At 41.6% G+C, this 20,923-nt stretch overlaps 1 protein-coding gene across 1 annotated transcript in view; it reads right to left on the reverse strand.

Annotated features, from left to right (window-relative positions):
- Positions 1–20,923, reverse strand: part of LOC119409553 (plectin) — a 175,947-nt gene that overhangs the window by 145,103 nt on the left and 9,921 nt on the right. The window lies entirely within an intron of this gene.

Below are 20,923 nucleotides of genomic sequence, written 5' to 3' on the forward strand. Positions count from 1 at the left end.
CTGAACTGGAATCAACGAGAACTGGTTCACCCGTTTCTCGTTATCCAAAACTTACCACATGCATCCTACATAGGCTCTGACATTTTGGTAAGGTTAGGTGTCCATGTGGACACCATCAACAAGGTGCTGTGGTCCCTGAAACCAGCCACAAAGGATCCTCCTGTGCTAGACACAGCGAGCCTTAAGGCTGGGCAGACCATTCCAGAGGCCTGCCAGGTTGCTAGCAACCAAGACACTACAGTACCACCTCAGGTGCTTAACCTAATGGTGCGAATCCACATAATAGCTGGACAAGCTATTAGCCATAAACAGGCATATTTTCAACCCTCTCCTGCATTTTTCAACTTGGGACTGTCCGTGGAAGCCACGAACCAGGTGAGTCTTGACTCCAGGACCACATCTATTGCTGCGTGTAACACAGGCATGGATGAGGTGCTGATCCCAAAAAACACTATGCTAGGATGGTTGATTTCAACTGACTTTCATGATTTTGAACTAGGCATTCCATTTCTGGGAGGACTCCCAGACAATCTGGTACCGAGTCAAGAAGCTGGGTCAGTATGGTTTACAAAACCAACACAGGCCATAGCTCTTTTCTCAACCAATGATGTCGACCAAGGACCTCAAACCTATGGTGTTCTACCCATAGACAGGCCCGACGACTCAGAAAGGGATTCATTGGAGCTCCCCAAGGAGCAAGAACCCTTATCAGTCTCATCACAGATTGATCAGGTGGTCGCACAAGCCGACGCTCTGACATCTGATGAAGAAAGAGACAAACTACGCCAAGTTCTTCTAAAATATGAAAAGTCATTCTCAACTGATTCAACAGATTGTGGGTTGACCTCACTCCACGCAGTGAGAATCCCAACCCCACCAAACGCACCGCCAACATTTGTCAGACAATACAAGATCCCCCTGGCGGCACACCAGCCTGTCCAGGAGATCATTGATGACCTTTTGGTCAAAGGTATAATCAGACAATGTAATAGCACCTACTCTGCGCCTCTATGGCCAGTTTTAAAACCAAATGGTAAGTGGAGACTTACCATAGACTACAGGAAGCTAAATAAACAAGTACCTTTATCCAGGTGGCCAATGACTCAGCTCCATCAGGAACTGCCAAAGGTCACCGATGGTAAGTACTTCTCGACCCTCGACGTCGCCTCTGGTTTTTGGACCATCCCTGTGCGCGCCGAGGATCAACACAAACTAGCTTTCACTTTTGGCAGCCGACAATACACCTTTACCAGGTGTCCCTTTGGCTACGCTAACTCACCTGCAGAGTTCAACATCTTCTTGAACAAAGCATGTCCAGACGCCCACGAGCGTGGGACACTAATCTACGTGGACGACATCCTTTTGAGGCAGCCAACACTGAACTCTCATTTGGCTGAGATCGACCACGTCCTAAATCAGCTAACAACTGCTGGTGCTAAAATCTCACTGTCAAAGTGCCAGTGGTGCAGAACCAAAGTGGACTACGTTGGCCTCTTAGTAGGTCCAGACGGAGTACAACCACAATTGACTCGCACCCAAGGCCTAGACAACCTCAAAGTCCCAACCAATCTCAAAGAACTACAGAGTTTCTTGGGAGTGTGTAACTACTCTCGCCAGTTCATAGAGCATTATGCGGATCTCGCAAAACCACTAACTGAACTCTTAAAGAAAGACGTTCCTTTTGTCTGGACTGATACACAACAGCAGGCAATGAACGCTCTCAAAGACAGGCTCAAGCTAGCCCCATGTCTAGTCTACCCAGACTACAACAAAGAGTTCTACTTGGAAGTGGGCTTCTCAACTTACTGCATGAGTGCAGGTCTGTACCAAATACACGACAAAGACAGGCGTGTTGTGGCCTACGCCAGCAAAACAATGGCAGGCCCTGAATTACGGTATTCAGACTGTGAGAAGGCTCTATTGACCACTGTGTGGGCAGTGAAACATTTCTCCTGCTATATTGGTGGACAGAGGATTATTGTTGAGACACAACACCAGCCAGTAACGTTTCTGAACAGCCAACGCATCAGAGATGGTGTGGTGACAAACTCACGCGTTGCAACATGGCTTATGGCACTTCAAAGTTTTAACCTAGACATCCGCTACGGTCAAAATAAGAAGTCGCACTTGGGCACTGATTTGGCAATCTGCCAAGAATGTACACAGGATGTACCAGCCACCCAACAGCCGGTTGTGAGCAAACCCTCAGCTGCTGAGGACCCAAATCACCACTTCTTTGATAGCAATATCTGCAAAGATATGGCAACAATGTACGTGGATGGATGCTCATTCCACCACGAGACAATCTGCAAAGCAGGTGTTGGAGGAGTTCTCCTCCAGGACCAAGAACAGGTCACATTTGGCTATAAATTAGGCTCTCAGTCTTCTCAGTACGCTGAGATAGCTGCAATCCTAATAGGCCTACAGATGGCAGTAGAACGCTCCATCCAGACGCTAGTCATCTGCACTGACTCTAACTATGCTCGACTTAGTTTCTTGTGTCATCTCGCTCTGTGGAAACAGAACGGTTTTCTCACAAGCAACAAAAAGGTGGTAAAACACAAAGAGCTTTTCATGACATGTGATCACTTAGTGACGTCACATGATCTACAGATCTTCTGGAAGAAAGTTCCAGGACACTCCAGAGTCCCAGGCGATGACAAGCACTACAATGACCTTGCAGACTCCCTAGCCAAAGAAGGTGCCGTTGACGGACCCACGTGGTCCTTCGACCCCTCCTGGCTACTCAACACTCAGTCGTCACAAGCTACAACTGAGGTAATGGCAGTCACACGTGCACAAGCTGCAGCTAAACCTGCTGATAACACAGTTTCTGTGCGCCCAATGCTGACTGACCCAGACATCATCCAACTTCAGAAGTTGGATCCTGCAATTAACTCGATGATGCTGTATCTGACTGACCCAGACAAATACACTCCATCGAAAGACGAGCTGGATTCCAATCCAGACCTCAAAGTCCTCTTTCAGCTGCGCAAACAGCTAAAACTACTTAAAGGCATCCTAACTTTCGCTCATGGACGGACGTCCTCACCTGTGTTCGTGGTCCCCCATGACCACAGGGGGGTGATGTTAGTCCATGCACATGACCTTCCGTCCGCAGGACATAAGGGTGACAATGCCACGCTGAAAGCATTAAAACAAATTGCTTATTGGCCTGGAATGAAAAAGGATGTCAAGGACTACATAAAAGGGTGCCTGATCTGTGGCCAGTTTCAACCATCCAGACCACTTCACAGAGCACCACTGCATAGTAGAGGCATTGCATTTCCATGGTCGGACCTCCAGATTGACTGGGTCGGACCACTCACTAAGACCTCTAGAGGAAATAAATATTTTCTCACGGTAACCTGCGCGTTTACCAAATGGGTAGAATGTCTACCAGCCCCTAATGACACAGCACAAACCACTGCTATGTTATTAATGAATCATGTATTTTCAAGGTTTGGACTTCCCCTTAGGGTGAACTCAGACCAAGGTACACACTTCACAGGTGAAGTAATGAAGGAACTGTGGAAGACGCTAGGCGTCAAAGCCAACTTCCATATTGGCTACCACCCACAGGCTTCAGGCCAGGTTGAGAGAGCAAACAGGACTGTGGTGAGTATTTTGAAAAAATACGTAGCCGCAAACCACAAGGACTGGGACGTGAAACTCCCTCTGGTCCTCATGGCCATAAGGGCCACTCCACACACGTCGACTGGCATCGCTCCTTTCGAGATGATGACGGGTCGACAAATGACTCTCCCTCTGCACCTGTTGTACCAACCAGGCGATGCTGCCATGGCAACAGCCTACACCACACAACAATACATGAAAGACTTGGAAAGACACCTTAAGAACACTTTTGCTTTCGCACAGAAAAACCTGGAAAAATCAGCTGAAGGACGCAAAGCGTACTACGACCAAAAGGCCTCTCACGAGGAACTCCAAGTGGGAGACAGGGTCTGGTACTACACGTTTGCACCCAAAACTGGGAGAGTAGAGTCCGGGACCGGAACTCTCGCCCGTAAGCTGATGCCCAGATGGACTGGACCCCATCTGATAGTCGACAAAGTGTCTCCAATTATCTACCAGATAAAAATCAGTAAAGGCCAAAAAGAGCCAACTGTCAAATGGGTACATCGTAACCAGATTAAACAACACAAGGCGTGCAATAACTCCTTAAGAGACAAAGACATCACAAAATCAGACCTCGTGGGAACAAGGGTCATCCAAGCTGAAGATAACTAATGGATAATAAACTTAACCATAGTTTAAACTCACAGGACCTACCCTTGATAAAACGGGACAGCGTGACTGAAATCTGGCAACCAGGGTGAGGAGAAGCTGTGAAACGATGTTTCTAGATGCTTAGTCACTACTCTTGTCGGTGTTGGAACGTTGTTTAGTTGATTTTGGTTGTTTCTGAGGTAAGAATGAATTTTGTTGTGTAGTTAAGTTAGAGACTAAGAGGCCTTTAACCATGCCAACATGCAGTTCATTCACTAAATTGCAATCTTTGCGGAGTCAATGTATATTATTGCTACCTTGAGTACCATAATCTACATTGATCTCACAACGCTTAAGCCGAACCTACTCGAACAATTCTATTCGGGGGGATAGCTAATTCTTTTTGATAAGTCTCGCCATAGACTTCCAAAACATTTATGGGAAAACCAAAACACCCAATCTCAAGTCGTTCGTCTAAAAAGACAACAGACAATTGCACCAAACTATACCTTACCATGTAAAGCTAACTTAAACCAAGTTAGAAATGGAAAAATAGTTTGGAACACTTTTCTATAGGCATAAACCCCTGTAGTACCCCTTTTCAGCATTCTCCACCCCTTAACTGGTAGTTGTAGCTGTTCCCAACCATAATAGCTTACACACCAGATGCATATAGTTTAAGGCCTTATGTAAAATCCCCTTCATAAGCCCACCTTAAACCACATAATTGCATGACACATTGAACCAGAACGGCACAGGCTGGACGTCGCTGGAGACAACCTTCGCTGGAGGCGACCTGCAATCCTGACGTTGGTCTCAACTCTTCATCCAGTGGCCGCTTCTTCAGTTCAATCCAAGGGTACCCCTCTGTATGCTGATTAATCAACACTTCCAATCGCTGTGGATTTACCGTTGTGGATTATATGACTTTTTCCAATGGATTACAGACTCTGTTTCCAAGGGGTTAAAGCATTGCTACAATGGAATACCAAGAACATTGTGGAATTACCTTGACTTTGTTTCCTTGCTGGATTACTTCTGACTTTGGTCTTCCTTGCTGAATTACTTCTGACTTTGGTCTTCCTTGCTGGATTACATCAAGCTCAAGGACATTTGAAGGTCTAAGTTCACGGTTGGAATTCATCCCCATGGACAGGTGATGATTTCCAAAGGGGGGACTGTAGTGAACCAGATGACCTGATGATCTGACCCTTATCTGACCCTGATGACCTCAAATCTACCAGATGGACAGAGACTGTTATTTTCATTGATTTGAATAAGTCTGAGCCATCTGATGAACTTTCTTTCTTGAATTAATCAAGCAGAAAAGACAATTCTTTATAATCATTACTGTCTTACAAATGTTTTGATAATCAAATTGTGTTAGTTTCACTCAATGCTTACAGGTTGAAAAGAACTACTCATTTTTATTTTACATAAACAGTAAGTAATGATTTTTATTCCTCATTCAAAGAAGAAATCACCTGAATATGCATTTCTTGATTTTCTGTCTGAAATGAGCCAAGTCGTAAGTGTGTGAAAGTTGAAGCTTCGGTCAACTAAATGTTTACTGAAGAAGAAATGTCATGTTTAAACTTTTTCAGAAGATTACCAAGAGTTGGCTCCACGAAGTCTGCTTTTTGCAATAATCTCTCTGTCAGTTGTTAAACAAATTTCATTCTCTGACCTCGACTTTTGATAAACACCTTACGTCAAAACCACTCCTCTTTCTGGTCCATCCACGAATCAGAAAGCTCTGAAGTAAACTCATTTAAAATGTGACAACTTCCCGGTTCTGTTAGAGAGTTGGAATGGTGAAGAATGGAAAAGATTCCAAGAATGAAAAAGTTCTCAAGGAGTTCAGAAGAGAACTAGAGTTATGGAGAGTTTTGGAGTTGGAGTCTGAGAAGATCTGAAAGAGTCTGAGAGCTGCTGACAATGAAGAGTCAGAGTTGCCGAGAATCCAGAGACGTTTTGGGATTATGATTCTGTTTGAACTAACCACGCACGACTCTCCAAGGATTTTAGCTGTTCTCAACGGAGACGCTGATATCAGTTGAAAAGGATTCTTACTGAGGTGATCGATCGTCAACAAGGTAACGGTTTCTTCTTCGACTAAAGTGTACCTGGGACAAGCTGAGATACCTGATGGGAGCGTGCAATTTCTGGTCAAACAGATTAAATTCCCTCACATATTCCTCTGTAAGATAAATCTCAATTTCCTCTTAAACTCACCTCTCTCTCATAAATCAGTACAGATATTTTTAGAAATATCTGAAGCAAAGTCCTCAAATCACCGCCGAGTGATTTGAAGTTCATTATTTGTGAAACTGTCTGTTATTATTTTCATATTTTGCCAAATTAATGTAAATGTTTGATGTTAAACTTTGATTCTGAAAATAAATGACTCCATTCATTTGATGGGTCAAAGATAATAACGTCTCTCGTTCGCATTCCTTTAAATTCAATGCACGGCATTACACAGTCAGAAAAATGAAGAACTCGTGAATATTGTATGCATATATATTTCATATATTTGTCATACAACAAGTGACACGTACCTACGTGACTCACTACAGTCTTTTAAAATGATTATAAATAAAATGAATTTGTTGGCAAACAACAAAATCTAAAAATACTTGGTAGAATTACACAAGCTATTTAATTTCACTTCAATGTAAACAAATTAAATTGTGCATTATGGAATGTATATGAGCAATTAATAATCAAATATGAAAACAAAATGAAAAAATAAAAAAAAAAAACAGTAAAATCTTGGTGCTTGTTGTGTACTAAACATTTGCAGTGCCAAATACAGTATAAGCTAGTTCTCATTGGATAAACCCACGTGTTGTATGACTGAGCACATTTCATCATTTTACTTTTGCAAGTGATGATCCTTATTAAATGTGACAATACAGAACATAGAGACTTTCTTTATAAATGAAATTTATCATCAACTTTTGAAGAGCAGACCATTTCAAGTGTTAAATGGTAAACGTACTGTACTTATACAGCGCCTTTCTATCTTATTTCAAGATACTCAAAGCGCTTTACACTACAATCTGTGCCTCATTGACCCATTCATACAGCACTCTACTAGATCTATACAAAGAATAACTGAACAAATCATTCTAAAGAGACTAATCAGAGCTTTATCACATTCATACACCGATGAGACACACATCAGAGGCAACGAGGGGTTCAATATCTTGCCCTGAGACACTTCGACATGTGACTGCTGGTGGATTCAAACCCACAACTCTTGCATTGGAGGACGACTGCTCTAACCACTCAGCCACAGCCGTCCCCCCCCCCCCAGTGTTGAAAAGACAACAAACCAAATTCAGTTCAACTAAATTCATTCTAGTTCAATAAAACTGTATTTATAGTATTAGGTCTGTGAATGTCCGATAATGTTAAATTTCTTTAACCTTCCATTTTTTATTAGTAGGATCTGCATATAACAGGGACTGTAAACCACTGTTAGTTTAGGTTTCTTGTTCTGAGCCTGCTTTTGTCACAGTGTGACAGTAACACAGAAAAACTAATATTTAACAGATAAACACTCTGAGCAGAACCAGCTGAGAGGGTGGGCTGTTTTATTGACCAGATGTGAGGGGTGAGAGGTCAGGACAGGGACACAAATACAAAACATCTGGTCAGGGATACTTGTGGGAAAAAAAAAAAAAAAACAGTTAAATAAAGCAGATGCTTTAATTTTCTTTTAGAAACGTTCTGTAAAATCAAGCAAGCTGAACGGTTGCTAGATAAACTAAATACTGTGATTTTTTTTTTTGAATGTGCAGCTCTGACCTGGAGGAGTTGCACCCAGAAACAAATCACTTGTATTGGATGTTCCAAAATTAAAGAATGGGTTCAGTCCATGTGAGAATAAAAATGAAAAAAAAATAAAAAATGCTAAGGAGTTTGACATATATATAATTTACTGCACTGGAAGTGAAAATTACAAAGCAATGCCTAGAAACTGGCTCGTGTTAATGGAAAAGCAATGGGCGAAGAGCAGCCGGAGCTAAAATTAGACATGGTGGCTGCAGTGAGATGACTGTGTCCATCCAGACTATTTGTTGGCCTGAACCTGAACGCTTTGTTTTCAGCTGTGACATTTTACAACAGGATAAAGGATGAAACAAGACGTATAAGACGTTATTTTTAGTCTTACAGAAGAGCTGTTAAAACCATCTGCTGGTAGGATCTTCAGATACGTCATAATCAGACCCTGGAAACAGCTTTTTTCTTCTGTGTGAAAACAACTGAGCATATTTTCATAAAATGAATGTTTCACTTGGGACGACACCTTTTATTTGTGTACAGTTGTGCACAAAAAGTAAAAAGTGTTGAGGTTTTATCTTTAAAAAGTTATATGTATTTATGTTAAACAGTGCAGTCCAGAACAAACACTGGACCTACGTGGGTCTAATGTTGGTGGCAGTCTGCAACCTCACCACTAGATGGTGCTAAATCCTACAATCACCTGCTTTAATGCAACTTGTAAATCTTAATTTTTGGAGCTGCTAAACTGAGCCACTGTGTGGGTTTGGTATGTTTGTCACACACTATAAAGGTTTAAACTTTTTGACTCAGGAAACGAGCTGTGTGTGTTTTATCTGCCAACATGACACAGTAATGAAGAGATCCTGCTGAGCTACAGCAGACGTCCTAACACACCACAACACATACAGCTTGCAGCTGGATGGCTGATGACATGCACCGTTTCTAATTACATAAGATAATTTCTCAGCTGCAGGGATAATACTAAACTGATAAAGATGGATGGAACTGATGTTTAAGAAAACAATGGCAGAAGAATTTGGTATAGACTCTTAACACATCAGTTCATAGATCTGTATAGTTAGGGTTAAAAGTTTCCTTATTTGTTCCTTACCCTTGTTTAACTATATTTTGCCTGGCATTTGGGTTGTTCAGACATTTTCAGCTGACATCTCTTTCAAAGGTTTTACAGAAATCATTGCAGGTCTGTAGCTGCTCAGATCTTTACATCCAAGCACAATCTACAGAAACACAAAATATTTTTTCTTAAAATATATATCTATATTCAATCCAATACAAATTTCTAATCTTCATGTAAAAAATGGGAATTAAGCAGTTATTTGGGTCTATGCTGACTGAAAGTCCAACACAGACCTACAGGACCTACATTAGGGGCCGAGATGGGGTAGAGGTAGGGCAGCTGACCTGGGACCAGAAAGTCGTGGTTCGACTCCCACATGTCGTGGTGTCTCTGAGAAAGACACCCAGTCCCTAATTTGCTTCCCGGGCTCTCAATAACTACCCACTACCCCACCTGGTTGTATCCCAGGTGCGATGGGTTAAATGCAGAGAACTAATGTCATCACTGCATGGGAACATACAATGATGACATACAGCACTTGACTAACAGGACAATCCTGCCAATACAGACAGGTCGGTTAGCTCCTGCAAGAGGCTTTGAAATTGCTGTAAATGATAAGAGCTGCAGAGGAAACTCTCGTTTTCTCAAGAAAAGCCCCACCCTCCCACCCCCTTTTTAAACACTGGCCAGGTTCCCAATCCATCACTGGGACACATAGAGACAAATAGCCTCCAAACACTCACTCACACAGTTTTTAAGAAGGACAAGGTCAAGTGCAGGTCAAGTTACATCCCTGCACTCACATGTTGCACTTTGTGGCTACACATGATGGAAGATGTTTGTATCCTAAAAAAAATCATCTACTGTCAAATAGGTTTGTTCTTGAATGCATTTTCTTCTTCATACTATGGTTACTGGTGTAGAAAAGTTGTTGCTGATCAAAGGACATTTTTTGTACATCTTCACTCTGGAGGCACAGCAGGCATCCTTAACCTGGTTTCTAATATTCTTCCCCTCTGAGTGTTTCAGTATCCTGCTGGCTCTCAGCCCCGGAGCTCCCGTGCTGCATCAGGCTGGTAATCCTGCTGAGGACATCCAGACAAAACATTCCTTTTGTCTGAGGTCACCCAGCCAGTCAAATCTCCAGCCCAATGTACGGGCTTAAAGCTAGGGCAGCAGTCAGCAGGAGAGCAGCCTGCCCATCAGCAGGGTCAGGATGTGTGCTGGTTGGGGATAAAACCATTAAGTAAACTGCCTGAACACTGCAGATCCCCAGCTTTCAGCTAAATGTGTGTTTTGTGGAGGTAATATTTTTTGGAGACAAAGAAACCATGTCTGTGCAGTGTTCTATGCTGGCACCCTCATCGTTTGGTTTCTTTTCAACCATAAAAACTGTATACAAGATGGACATTTTAATGTTAGGTTTTACAGTTCTACATGGAGTATCTGTAAACACATCCGAGAAAAGAACATGCACGAGTGATAAAACAATATGCAACTGGTAAAAATGTCTTCAGGGAAGCTGATTTTCCTACAATTACTGTATAGTACATCACACACACAAGACTGATGATGGATTCTGTGACTAAGAGAGAATAAGTGACCTCGACAGATTTCCTCCTGTGCTCCAACCAATAACAACAAAAACCTGGTCCCATGAGGGTCTGTGGGGGCCGAGACGTTGAAACAGGAATGCTTTCCAAAGGGAGGAATGGAAGGCATGACCCCTGAACTCCAATAAAAAAGAAAACATAAGAAGTGGAACAAAATGCCCCCAGTTCAACATGTCCCCCTCCCACCCAAACTATAATTCAAACACTTGGATTTATTTAATTGGGCCTGGACCAAAATGATCCCCTTTTTTAAAAGAAGGAACAAATCCTCCCTCTCATTCAGTGATATGTCTGGCATGTGCATGATGAGCTCAGAGGTATCTGATAATATTCTTCATCTTCTTCACTTACTTCGGCTGATGTCCTGGAAACCCCAAAGCTTTTCATCTTCCTGGGATTTCCTTAAAAGAACATCTGAGTGATTTTTTTTCTTCTTTTTATGATCAGGTTTGTTGTTGTGCAAACAATGGTCCACTAGAGGCTGAGCTCAGTCCAAATAAAGCCAACCATCAGAAAAAGACCCAGAAGAGGAACTGTTTGAGCTGAGCAAACAGAATACGAGTTCCTCCCTATACGGCTCATAATAATAAGAGTACAACAGACCACATGAGGAAAGAAAACAAGAGGATTGTATACGGCACATTATACACCTGTCAGCAAACTATTACACAGAAATCTATAGCAAGGGCTCAGAAAAGAGTCAGTGATCTCATATCACATTTAACCTTGATTTGTGACCTTGAACTTAAAACTGGGGTCATGAAACTGGAAGCAACGCTCCACATAGTGATGGTGAATATGGGTAAGAAGTTTCTTTAAATGTTCTTGAGAGGATCAGAAATTATGTGTGGGACAAGCAAAGATCTTGTATTCATTCAACCTTTATTTAGACAGGTTAATCCCATTGAGCCTCGAGGACTCATTTACAAGAGAAACCTGATTTCAACAAAGAATGATGACAACAATGGACAACATTATAACATTTGACCTTGATTTTTGACCTTGATATTGAAACTGGAATCAATAAAATGGTACACAGCCCTCCGTAGTGATGATGCATACATGAATTCAGTACTCCCCTATCATTATACAAGGAGGGTGCCCCACCCTCTCAACAGAACCAAGCACCCTGCTTATCCAACCGAACACCCCCACCACCCCAGTCGCCAAAAAATCGCAGAAGGGAAGAGGTGAGCGCCTGCCAAGGTAAGTAACCTAGGGGAAACACTGGAAGTTATGGACACAACAAGAGAGAGTTTACGGACGTACACCACAATATGTCCCGCATTCGTTAAGCATCTAAAAACTAGCAAGTCAGGGCTTTTAACTGCTGATGCCACTCAAACATCAATGAAACACACAGGATATTAACTGTAATTTTGGTACACTTACTTTAACAGAAAGGTTTTTTTTTTTCTCTTAAATCCATCATCAGGTACTTTTGAACCCACAACAGCAAAAGGGAATCCAATGAGGAAATAAAACTTAAAATGGATCTTAAGTTCAAGAATCTTTATTATCCCCAAGGGGAAATTTGTTTCAGTCAGCAGACACATAAAACAGCCAAACTGTTCGGTGTATTGTTTTTTTTACTAGTGGTGTTTAGTGTATTCTTGGTTTGGCGTATTTCTTGGTTCATGTCTTAGATCTTATTACTGTTTTTCTTTACAATTTATACTTATGTTGGATGTAACTGGGACCCTGTGTACTCAATTTTGTTCTATCACATGTACCACATATGGTGCGAATGACAAATAAAGAAACCTTAACCTCAACATTGAGACATTAAAATAACAGAACAGAAATCATCACTGTTCACTGAGAAGTCTGATCACTACAGGGATGAGTGAGTTTTTCAGTCTGTTTGTTCTACATCTGGGCAGCAGATACCTGCGTCCAGATGGAACAACCTGAACTTGCCATGGAGTGGGTGATCAGGATCTGCCAGAATCAGCCAGGCCTTGTTCACTGACCTCGCCTTGTGTAGGTCAGTGAGGTTCTGTAGGTCTATCACTGACCTACACTACATAAGACTTAAAGTTCTTTGTATGCAATGAAATGTTTCTGCTTTTTAAGAAAAATCAAGAGAGCTGAAAGTGTCTGAACTGCTGAGGTGTCAAACGATTGAGTTAGTAGAAGCAGCAGTTGTAGAGCTACTCATAAAACCTTCCCAGCAGGAGTCCTACGACCCACCATGACATGTTCCTGAGGTCTCATTTTACATACGAGCTGCTGCTGACCATTATGGACGACTTTCCTTTTCTTAATTTTTGCTCATTATGTTTCAGTTTCCCTTCAGCAGTTTGACTCTCTGCTATCCGTCTTCGTCCACTCCCACACTCATCACGCTTCATCATCTTTTTCTGTCTCTGTTGTGTCACGGGGAGTTTCTGTCTGAGGCGCCACTCTGGCTCCTGGCCCTGACTCTGCTACCAGAGTCCTGTGAGTCTGACGGCATTACACCCATTCTTCCAGAGATCTTTCAGCCTTCCCAGAATCTTGACAGCAATGAGTCTTGCTCTATTTTCTGTGACTGGCTTCAGCAGCCAGCAGCCTTTAGGAAGTCATCCCTGCTGGTTCCTGACTATATTACAGTTTCAAAATGTTTCACAACTTAAAGACAAGCTGTTCTATTTATCTTCTTTAACATAAGGAGAGACATCAGTTTGTGTTTAAAAATAAAGTTAAAGTTTAGATGTAAAAGTTTTTTTAACAGTACATATGGCTGAGTTAATCAAAGATTACAGGAAATAGGCTGTGGAGTTATTTTAGAAAAGTGGCCACAGTTGCTGCAAATCCCATCAGGACCAGATGATACGCATCAGCCAAAGTTATTTTTCCACTGGCTTTAACTAGAAGCTCAAACTTGTTCACAAGGCTCAAAACCAAGATGAAAAATGAAGCATTACAGATTAATAAACACACGATGAGAAGCTATGGAGCTCCTGAAGCTCTTAAGCACTACAAAAAAAATGAGAAAAAAAAAGCATAATTATCATTTATTGTGAATAAACAGTAAGGAAGGATAATACCTCACAAATATTTGTGGTGTTAAATTTAAAACAATATGGCTCAAACACACATTTAATTCTGTATTTGCATTTTTTATTTATCTTTTGGATCACACATGACCAGCTGATTGTGTCTCTACATTTAGCTTCAAACGGTGAGACATTTTCTTTTATTTTAGCAATAACATATTTTGATATTCTATAAGATTTAGTTCTTTGTTGGACTGTCCTCCTTTAGGCAGCACACTCTGATATTAAAGCAGTTTAAGTTTTTAGGTGCTAAACTGTCGACAGGATGTCACTCTGCTCTTCCCATCATGTGTCATTGAGCATGTTAGGAACATTTTTTTTCCCCCTCGCTCGCTCTCATGCAAGACGGACACCTTTCTTCCCTTTCCTGTCCTCCTCCTGCTTTTTGCTCTCTGTCTTGTGTATCGGAGCTCCTATTTATACATCTTCCGAAACATAAACTATTGTCATGGATCTGGCCAGCTGGACTTTCAATGCAATCAATAAAATATTTTCAACAAAGCAACAGGGTCCTGGAGAACCCTCATGCCCCACTGAGAAGCACACGGAAGGATACATCATGGATTGGAAGCTCATGTACCTTTCCGTATTGTCTCAGGAGGATGCCGAAGATGTTTATATCATTGAAATCATGATAGCAGGGGTTCTGCTTTGTGGCACCGACGGAATATATCGGCTACTAAAGAAGACGGCGGCAACAGTTTTGGCCATGGCAAAGCTGTCGGCCCTGTATGAAGGTTTGGTTCGTGCTTCAAGCACTCAAAATCAGCTGATTTACGAGCTAAACCATAAGATGGAAGCGATTTGTGAGAATCGCAGGCCACTTGCGGCTTTGGGACTTGCCAGCATGGTGGGGACGTCCTTATGGGGCTCATAAGCATAAACCAGTGGAAGGCCCACAAATCTGGCCATTTTGGATCGAAAGTACAAGCAGAACTCAAGGCTGATGAGAAATAACAGTCTTCCTGAAAAAATCAACAACTGTGGCTTATCTGAACCTGATTCCCCAACTGGTCTCAAAGCAGGCCGACTTATCAAATTTTTCCTGGGATATGTGTAAACTGAGAAGGTTCTATCTATTGCACCTTCCCCGAGAACATATGGGAATGCTTATCAGAGCTGTACCAGCTGAGAACAACATCTTAACAGAACTATGGTGCTATTTGGAAGTGCTTCATGGACAAATTTCACTGTCTTGTCGTCAAATGCATATGTAATGTGTCTATAAATGTTCTTGCTGGTAGAGTTTTTGGATGTCTTAAATCATGTCCTGATAAGGACAAGGTGTGAAGAGATATTTTTTTGTAATACCACCATCATTGGCTCAGAAACTGTATATTATATAATTTTTAGTGTCTGCTGACTTTCTACAAATTAATAATTGATGCTAAAGGTCACAATCTCATTCCGTCAACTTTCAAAATACCTCATAGCCTTTTTTCCTTTTCTATATAAAATAATAAGGGGCCACGCTTTTAGGAGTAGTAGCAACGTGCTCTCCGCTCCACTCCTGTTACTGCAGATGGTATAACAGGGCACAGCCTTGTGTATGAAGGAGTTAACGGACTTTGCAAAATGTTAGTTAAACATTGAAGCAATTCAATAGTGAATGTTTGTATTTTTGGGGTTATGAGTGTTTTTTATGGACTGGAATTGAACAGGAAATATAAATAAACTTTAATGTTTTTGTTGTAAAATATTCAAGTGGGTAGGAGTTACACCGTACTATATTTATTTTTTTAATTTGCTTGCTTTCTTGCCTGAGGCAGTGGAGAGTGATCCTGGAAAGTGGAGGGAGCAATTAAATCCACCGCCAGGCACAACAACAGAGCCAAGGCCAGTGGTGGCCTTGGCCACCGTACATTAATCTTCGGCCAACCCAATCATTTGAAGAAACTATACTTTTAAGAAATATAAAAACTAGAAAGCATATATACTCTCTTGGGGCTGAGGGTGAGGTTCTGCCTTAAGTGGAGTTCAAGTATCTTGGAATTTTGTTCTCGAGTGAGAAGAATGGAGCGTGAGATTGACAGATGGATTGGTGCAGCGTCTGCAGTATTGCGGACTATGTACCGGTCCATTGTGGTGAAGAGGGAGCTGAGCTGTAAGGCAAAACTCTATGTTTACAGGTCAGTCTACGTTCCTATCCTCACCTATGGTCACGAGCTCTGGGTGACTGAAAGAACAAGATCATGTATACAGGAGGTTGAAATGAGTTTCCTCTGCAGGGTAGCTGGACTCTCCCTTAGAGATAGGGTGAGAAGTTCAGTTATCAGGAGAGACTCAGAGTAAAATCACTGCTCCTCCACATCGAGAGGAACCAGTTGAGGTGGTTCAGGCATCTGGAAAGGATGCTCCCTTGGGCGCCTCCCTAGGGAGGTGTTTCAGGAATGCCCGGCTGGGAGGAGACCCCGGGGAAGACCCAGGACATGCTGGAGAGACTATAGTCTCTCGTTTGGCCTGGGAACACATTGGGGTCCTCCCAGAAGAGCTGGAGGAGGCAGCTGTGGTAAGAGAAGTCTGAGCCTCCCTGCTCAAGCTGCTGCCCCAGTGACCTGACTTCGGACTAAGCAGAAGATAATTAATGGATGGATGGACAGAATAGATTTAGCAAAGATGCTCAAATGATAGGTGTGGCCAGATTACATACATATATGGCGGCTGCCATCTTGGATAATGACGTGGAAACCAGTTTTTGATAGTGATCTTTCTAACTCCTTGATGCAGCCACGCAGCAAAACGGAAGTTGATACCTCACTTATCTTTCAAGTTATTCAGATCACAAGATAAACCAAACAGATGAATGTATGTAATTTCCAAATCCCCTCTTCACTTTGTGATGGGGGACAAAAATGTGTTTTATTCCTGAAAATAAACTGTATATTCTATATTTGTTAGTGTCTTCTGACTCTCTACAAAGAAATAATTGATGCTAAAGGTCACGGTCTCACTCCCTCAACTTTCAAAAGCTTTGCTGCACACCAACGTATGGCAGCAGCTAGCTTGACAGGAGAAAAGTAAAATATCACTCAGAGTTTATTTGCAGTTCATTTTACAACAAACAGTCCTCTTCAACATGACAAAACCTGCCTGAGAAGATGAGTCCAACACAGCAGAGTTCATCTGTGTCAAAGTGCAGCTTCAGCTCTACAGGAAGGCCAGAAAAACCAGTGATTTAAACATGCAGATAAGAAAACAAACACTGAGCAGTTTTTTTCCAGCGTTGTCGTCTGACCTGCGATCTGAGGGACGCTGGAAACACCCTTCAGAGACCCAGTGACCAATGGGCACACAAAAGTCTGGGACTTGTTTACTTTTGCGACAGTGTGTCATCTGAGAAACATCTTTATCTGTAAAAACAGATCAAGTCTTATATGAAAGTGCAGGAGTCATCTTTTCCATTTAGGGAAGTTTTTAATGAACTGCAGTTCTGTCAGCAGCAAATACCAAACTTTACTCCCTCATCATTGAGATCTCAAGCCGAACAAAATTAAGTGCTCCTCTAACAGAGCAGAATGTAACAAGTTATTCTTTGAAGAAAGTCTGCAGTCTCACGGGTCTACGTGTGCGTGTGAACAGAGCAGTAAAAACTCTCAGCATATGTCACAGTAGTGTGTAACACACTCACACACTGTCAGCTGTGTGGGTGACCTGCCGTGACATTCCTCGGCTGTGCGGTGGCTGCCATGCCGAGCAGCTCCAGTTGCTCTGAATACCAATAAACTCGTTGCCTGTCTGTGTTCGGAAACGACAGTTGACTAAGATGGACACTTCGCACACATCGTTGCCAGCATCAGATCAAGTGTTTGGAGACGTTTATATTAAGAGTCACTTTAAATGTAATGACCAGGAAGTGTAGTTGGCAAAGAGGCAGAAATATTTCGGCCTTACTCGGGCTTCTGAAGGAATCTGGACAGTGTGCCTAAATGATTGTGGCAATCAAAAAGTTATCGTCTTTCCTAAACAAAGTGGTCTTTCTTAGTGGATGCAGACATTTATAAATGATCCAGCCACCGTGAAATAGATGGGATTTTACTTTCTGTAAAACCATGACACACACATCTGTATCTTCTCCTCTGCTCTAACATACAGACACACAAGAGAAGGACGGACGCTGAGCGGTCGAGCTCAAACTGTCGGTCATCAGCAAAATGTCACACCAAACAGTTAAAACTATTTAAAGTCTGAATCTTAGAAACACATTTAAACAGACCAGGATGAATGTGGTGCAGAAAAACATGGAAGGAAGCTGATGGTGAACTTGACTTGATGCTTTGGAGATATATATATATTTATTGCTAAAGTTCAACTGTGTGTTTAAATTTCCAGTTCACATGACTGGTGTTTTAATTTTAGCACAGGGTGTCCAAACTTTTTCATGTGTGAGCCAAAACTGATAAGATGATAGTAATCGCAGGCCACAAAATTTAAATTTAAGATAATAAAAAAAGAGTACACATGTATTTTATTTATTTATTCATTCATTTATTCAATTAATAATTTATTTATTTATCCATTCATTTATTCAATTAATAATTAATTAATTAATTCATTCATTTATTCTTTTATTGTAAAACTTTCAACAACATAAACAATATTTTAACAAAAGGACAAAATTTACAAATTTTGTTGAAGCATTTCTAAATTGTTGTAATAAAATATTAAAAGCTGTTAAGTTATTTTTCTTTATTTATTTTTTCCTTCCAGCTGCTCCCTTCCTCAGGGGTCACCACAGCGAACTAACTCGCATGAAGACTTGGTAATTGTTTTTACGCCGGATGTCCTTCCTGACTCAACCACAGACCATCGAGCTACCACAGCCGTCTGTGTGGAGCAGAGAGCTGCTGTCTACGGCGCCTGGGGGAGCAGATGGTGGGGGTTAAGGGCCTTGCTCAAGGGACCAGAGGGCAAATGAGGCAGGTGTGAATGTTTCATCTTTCTCACCCACATTCTGATGTGGTCAGTATGGGGAGATGAACCGGCAACTTTTGGATCACAGGCCCACCTTCCCTCTGTGCCACCACTCCATTAAAAGTCTTAATGAATTTTTTATCTGTTTTCTTGTGCTTGAAAAGTTCATATTTGTCTATTCTCAGAAACAAAATTGTGATGAGTAACTGGTCTTTAAAAACAGTCACAAAAAGGAGGTTGATCTCACGTTTGGACTATGCATGCCCCAAAAGTGTTGTCCAAGTATAAAAAAAATGTACAACTGGCAGTTGCTGAACCAAATTCATAGAAGGTTTGAAGGGACACTAATAAACTTGATCAACCTGTATGTAGATGATACCACTTTATATTCCTTTAAAAATGTCCAGTTTATATCTACCAATCATTAAAGCTGTAGGTCTTTTCTTTGACAACACTCACTACATTTAGCCAAGTTTTATGAACGATTATTCAAAACTCTACTTTGGGTTTTCATTCAACCTTTATTTATACAGGTTAATCCCATTGAGCTTCAGGGACTTATTTACAAGAGAGACCTGTTAGAAGTCATTAAGGGTTTGTGGTGTTTTGTATGATGAAATGGAAACAAAGGTTTGTATTGTACTCAATGTTACTAATTTTAACTTTTTTTGTAATCAGTTTTGCTGTTAAACCTAAAAATTACATTAAAAAGTATCACCGGTAAATTTGCAGAAAGTCTACATCTGCATCGACCTGCAGGTCAAATTTATACCATTCTTAAATTGCAGTTGTGGGCCACACAATATCACTCCAAAGACAGCTAATAGCCCTCAGGCCACACTTTGGACACCCCTGTTATAGCAAAGGGTGTTTTTTCACTTTGAACACACGTTTCATAACTGCAGCTTTTGACAACGTCAGTCATTCCATCTTCCTGTCCTGTCTCAAGTCCAACCTGAACATCACTGGCTCTGCTGTCCTGGTTTCATACCTCAAAGACTGGCAACAGTTTATTCACATCAACTGCTGCTCCTCCTCTATAACCCCTCTATCCTAGGGTGTTCCCCAAGGTTCAGTGCTTGGTCCTCTTCTTTTCATCCTTTACATCCTCCCCCTTGGTAATATCATCCATCATCATGGCCTCCATTTCCACTGCTACGCTGATGACATACAGATTTACATTTCTACTACATCCATAAACCCCAACATCCACTCCACCCTCACCCATTGCTTAACTGACATCAAAATCTGGATGAAGCACAATTTTCTCAAATTAAATACTGACAAAACTGACATACTCGTCATTGGTCCAAACAGTGTTGCCAAGTTCACTCAAAACTTCTGCCTCAACTTTGACATCACTCTCACTCCATCCCCACTCATTCGTAATCTTGATATTCTTCTCGACTCCACTCTTTCATTTGAATCACATGTCAAACGGATAACTCAGACTGCATTATTCCATCTCAAAAACATAGCACGACTCTGCCCATCACTCACTTTCTCCACTGCTGAAATCCAAATTCATGCCTTTGTCACACCAAGAATTGACTAATGAAATAGTATTTTGTACAGTACACCATCAAAAACCCTCAACAAACTGCAAAATATTCAAAACTCTGCTGCCCGCCTTCTCACCCACACCCGCTCCCATGAACATATCACTCCTGTCCTGCAGAAACTCCATCGGCTCCCCGTCACTCAGCACATCCATTTCAAGATCTTCCTCATCACATTCAAAGGCCTCCATAATCTGACCCCTCCATACCTGACCGACCTACTCCATCACTACACTCCTTCTCGTTCCCTCTGCTCCTCCGATGCCAACCTTCTGTCTCCCCCCTGTAGGATCAAGCTCTGAACCTGGGGAGACAGAGCCTTCTCCATCGCTGCCCCCACCCTCTGGAACTCACTGCCCCAACAGTTTCGTGTCTGCTCCCATTTCTCCACTTTTACGAAAGAACTCAAAACCCACCTGTTTAAATTGGCTTTTAATGTGTAAGTTTGACCTTTTTAAATGTTTTATTGTGTATGTGTTATGCATGGTTTATTTTAAATATTTTTGAACTCATGTAAAGCGTATTCGAGTATTTAGACAAGCGCTATACAAATAAAATGTATAATTATTTATTATTAGGTTCCACCTCTAAGCAAGAGTTAAATTTAACCAGATATTATAGAAGTGTTGGTTTGGAGACGACGGGGACAGTTTTTATTTGTTTAGAGGTCCTCTACAGCAGGAGACTGCAGCAGCA

The sequence above is a fragment of the Nematolebias whitei genome, chromosome 5, assembly GCF_014905685.2.
Source record: "Nematolebias whitei isolate Nwh7 chromosome 5, NemWhi1, whole genome shotgun sequence".
Lineage (NCBI taxonomy): Eukaryota > Metazoa > Chordata > Actinopteri > Cyprinodontiformes > Rivulidae > Nematolebias > Nematolebias whitei.